The following is a 5,112-nucleotide window of genomic DNA, read 5'->3' on the forward strand; positions in this document are numbered from 1 at the left end:
CTGGAAAAGGGGCTACTAGGTGCATTCAAGATAGTGCTTGGGGTGAAGTTTTTGATTGTAGAGAACTGGAAAGGGGAGAAGAGAGTGAGGAGGACACATTGGGTGAAGCCTGCGTTTGTGGAGAGCTGGAAAAGGGACTCTAGCTACAATGAGGATGGTGCTTTAGGTGATGTTTTCGTGTGTAGAAAACTGAAAAAGAGAGAAGAGGGTGAGTCTGTGTGTCGAGAGCTGGAAATGGAACACTGGATATGGTGAGGAGGTTACTTTGGGCGAAGCCTGCGTGTGTTGCGAGTTGCAAAAGAGGCAAGAGGATAAGGAAGACTTGTGGATGAAGTCTGCGTGCGTTGTGAGCTGAAAAGGGGGCACTATCTGTGTTGAGGAGGGTGCTTCGAGTGAATTTATTGTATGTAAAAAGCTGGAAAATGGAAACGTGGATAAGCAGGACACTTTTGGCGAAGTCTGCGTGTGTGGAGAACTTGAAAGGGGCACTGAGCTTGGCGAGGTTGTTTGTTACTTTGGTTAAGGACTGCGTGTGGAAAGAGCTGGAAACGGGACACGAGGGTGAGGAGCACACTTTGGTTGAAGCCTGTGTGCGTGAAGAGAGTGCTGGAAAAGGGGCTCGTATAAACAAACTGTTTGCCTTCTTGGGCTAAGTACACAATATACTAATATAGTAATATACCACTGTTTACTTTTTCTTTACTTTACGCCTTTGCGGTATCTTCTCTGAAAGAAAATGTATTTATTCATTAGAGTTTCGATTTTCGTGGCAAGTTGGATCACGACCTACATCTGCTGTGTTCTGATTTGGAATTTAAATGATAGAAGACCTATTCCTCATTTAATAGTAATTTTCCTAAATTGTTATCTTCGCCAATGTTCGAATTAATATTGAACGGCGAATTTCGGAAATACGGGCCTGTATCACCGGAGGAGAAGAACCGGTATCATCCATTGGCGTGAACAAGTCGCGAATCACGGTCCTCCATTGGCGCACCGACGGAAATAGTAGAAGTTGGTTGCTCACGGTTAAGAGCTGGAGGGGGGAAGTGCCGTAAGGGAAGGGGAAGGGGGGTTGTCGTCGAGTTGCGGATAAACGAGTGGAGCGGAGTGGAGCACCCCGCGGGCATACACCAGACAAGTGACTCGGTCAGGGAGGGGATTTACTTCCTCGTAGCTTCCTCAATTCTCATCCTACGATTTCAACTACGAAGAGACTCGTAACTTTGCTCGTTGACTTCGCGTCTGGAATTCCGACCGCGGGCGATGGACACACACACACACACAAAGAGACACACCCACACAAGCAGAGAGGAACACACACGATTGGCGCCAATCAAATGTACTTATGACTTTAGCTTTAGCAGACTGGTGAACCGACTTTATTTAAAAAGTAACAGAAAATACACTCGCGCGAAGTGCGCGTTCACCTCATTGGATTTTTATTTCCTAGTAATACAAGGATAAGAAATTGAAAATTACATTATAACCAATTTTTAAATATCAGGAGATTAAAGTATTTTTGAAACGAGTTACATAATTTAATAAATTATTCAATTGTTAAATAATAGCAACTATGAATCACACGCTACACGTCACAGTGGTGCGGATCTTGGTTTTACTAATTACAAAAGTTTTTTATTTTAACCGCATAGAAAGTTTCTTTTTTAGATTTAAAGAATATTATATTCTTAATGAATATTTGAAGCAATATTATTAATTTGTTTTATTCTTGGACTATTTTGTGACCATACAAAGAAGGCCGATAATTTGTAAGATTAATTGAAATTTTGAAAAGATTAAAATTTGACATTAATTTACTTTTTTGGGGGTTTTAGCGTTTTTTTCTTTTCAAAAATTAACATTTGTAAAGAAAAATTGAAAAATCATCAGATTTTAAAGGTACGTGATTTTGAAACGATTTTACGTTACATCACGGTTTAGATCGATTGGTATTTTCAGAACCAAAATCTTTATAAATTGAATGAGATTTAGAATGTTTTCACAAATTTGTATCACGTTAGTTCTTTTCGTAGGAAATAGGAATTTTTATTTTAAAAAACTATATATATAAAAGAGTACATGTTATTTTTACAATTGTAGTTTAAACTAGCGGGCTTCACCGGAAATACCGATATAGATTTCAAAGAAGATGTCACTTTTTTAACATTTAAGGTATTGTTAATGGTTTTCATCGTCGAATGTCGGTTATTTTAAACACAAATAATTGAATTTTAAAGGATATTTACGATTTGGATTTTTTTATATTCCATTATTGTTTTTCGTCGAAATATTTTTATTTTTTTAAATAATTAGAATAATCAGATTATAATTATTCTTCAAAATTATTACAATTATTGGCTTTGCTGGGATTTTAAACTGGAATTTGATACTATTAATAAAAATCATTGAATTTTAAAGAAGTCTAAAAAATTGTAGGTTACGTTGGCGTTTTACATCAAAAATTGGTATTTACAACAATTATTATATACCGGACAAGATTTTCAGTTGTTAAACAATCTCAGGGTATTATCACGATTGGTTTTGTTAGCGTTTTACAGATATAAAATTGTATTTTAAAACCAAAATCATTATATACTTTGAACAAGAGTTTTAATTTATTGAACAATTTCAGCATCCAAGATAAATATCTATAACGATTTTAAAGAAAATTTATAATGTTTCGACAATTTAAGTTTATTTGAAAATGTTTAAATTAGTAATCGGTTCTTTTGAACAAAATTAATTTGAATTTAAAAACTAAACATACAAATATTTAACAAATTTAGGTTATGTTGTGTGTTTTTTTTCAGAAGAAATTAGCATTTTCAACAAAAATCTTCTTCGAAATTGCCAATTAGCGAAAATTTTAAGTTATGTTTTCTTTTTTAATCAGAAATATGCATTTGTAAATAAAAATCATTTCATGTTGAAAGTTCATAATTTTGTAACAGTTTGAGGTTTTATTCTCGTTTTCCACAGGAAATCGGTTATTAAAACAAATTTTAAGTAAGAAAAAAATTGATTTCAAAGAAGATTTACAATTTTGTAAACAATTTTAGATTATGTTAACATTTTTCATCTGAGTCCGGTTATTTAAAACAAAAATTGCTTGAATTAAAAAATTAAACTTATAATTATTAAACAAATATAGATTATGTTAGTCTCTTTCTTTCAAAACTATTTTTTTTTTAAACAAAGGTGCAAAATAATATTAATTTGATATTTTAATTTAAAAATTGCGATTTCTAATCGCGTTAAATTTTCGCTAAGAACCTCTTCTCGGCGGTCAACGCAGGAATTCCTGCGATAACTGACCAGCGTCAGAGGTTATCGTTGGTTTAGATTAAAGCTGAGAGGCTGAACGCCAAAAGTTAACGAGATATTGGCCCCGTTGTTCCTATTCTTCTTTTGAAATAACAGAATGAGACAATTTTAAATATATTTAAGCTGGGTCGTGCTTGCTAAGCTTGCTTCGAGGAAGTCATAAATATTCTGAGACTGGTATCATTTGGAAAGAGGACCTCGCTTAACTTATCTTCAAATATAAATTTTATTATAAATTAATTTAAAATAGACTTAAGTATTCAACAATAAAGCACTGATGTTGAACATTTTTTGGGATTTTATAACACTTGACAATTAAAAATTAAATTTAAAATTACAATGAAAGTATTGTAAAGTGAAATCGCAATACACTCCAAGTCCCATAGCAACCGATGCGATTTTCTAATTCCTAGAACTACTGGCCTAGCAGTTTCTGAGATCAAGGGACGAGAGACGGTCGCGACTCTCGTGTCGAGAGAGCTGCTGTGCGCGAGTACTCGGTCGAGTATACTGCGCAATATCGTGCATTCCAATTTGAATCGGCGGCTAAACCGAGAGTTGGGTGTATCTGGTGAAAAATTCATCTATTTTGTTGAAAATTGTTTTTATTGGATTATAAATTCATGTGTCTTTTGGTAAAAAAAAATTTTTACTCGAAAATGTAATTTATTTAAAATTAAAATCTTAGCAATTTGTCGTGTTTCGCATTGAATTCAATACGGTAATTTTATGTATAATTTTATGACGGCCGCTTAGTACAACAGACATTTTTTACATTGTACAGTTATACAGAAGCCGGAGAATGCTTACAGTCAAATTGAAACTTTTTTGTTAATGTTTCATAGCGATTTAACACAATTCAACTTTGAACCGAAAACAAAGGATGTCTCGGGAAATCCTGTCTGTTGTTCCTTGATAAAAGTTACCAGCGTTTTACTACGTTGACCCAATCTAACCCGCCTCCTCGTAATCTGCTGTAATCTTGGGACTTTGCAAACAAACACGTTCTTGGTTCTTATCACTCACTTTCGAATGAAATGATAAAAAATTGTGCATATAACGGTAAATATCCAGTCACACTTTTAGTAGATCGTTTAAAATTAAAAAAATAACTATGGGGGGTTCCCAATGCACTACTTCTTGGCATGAAATTGTTGCTATACAGCTTTCTAAGATAATAACGGAAAAATCCAATAGGATAATTGATGAAATAACATTGATAAGGTTAATAAATTCAGTCTAAAATTAGCCTTATTTAAAGTATTTTTGAGGAATAGCGATCTTACTTTTTTATTTTTTATACTTTTCAAGATTCAACTTCAACTTCTTGCAAAATCTAGAAAAATAATTTTAGACATTTGAAATTACGGAAAATGAACCCTAAAGTCTCCTCTTTAAAATGAGCCCAAAAAACTGTAAAAATGTTAACTGGTTCTTGAATTATCATAAAGAATGTAAAGACGTGCGCAAGACTGCAGTCCCGCTCAACCGATCAATTTTTGTCTTGCGCACGTCTCAAAATTTTTTATAATAATTCGAGAACCAGTGAATGTCTTTGAAGTTCTTGGTCTCATTTTAAAGGGAAGACTGTAAGGTTTATTTGACATTACATTGAAATTTTTATCAATATTTGTCTAGATTTTCCCGGGAGTTGAAGTTAAATTATGAAAATTGGAAAAAACCAGAAAGACCGGTCTCATGGCGTTGAAGAAAGTATTAAACTTTGTGTAAAATAAGCCTTATTTTAAAGTATTTTTGAGGAATAGAGAGCCTAATTTTTTATTT

This window comes from Belonocnema kinseyi, chromosome 5 (genome assembly GCF_010883055.1).
Source record: "Belonocnema kinseyi isolate 2016_QV_RU_SX_M_011 chromosome 5, B_treatae_v1, whole genome shotgun sequence".
NCBI classification, from domain to species: domain Eukaryota; kingdom Metazoa; phylum Arthropoda; class Insecta; order Hymenoptera; family Cynipidae; genus Belonocnema; species Belonocnema kinseyi.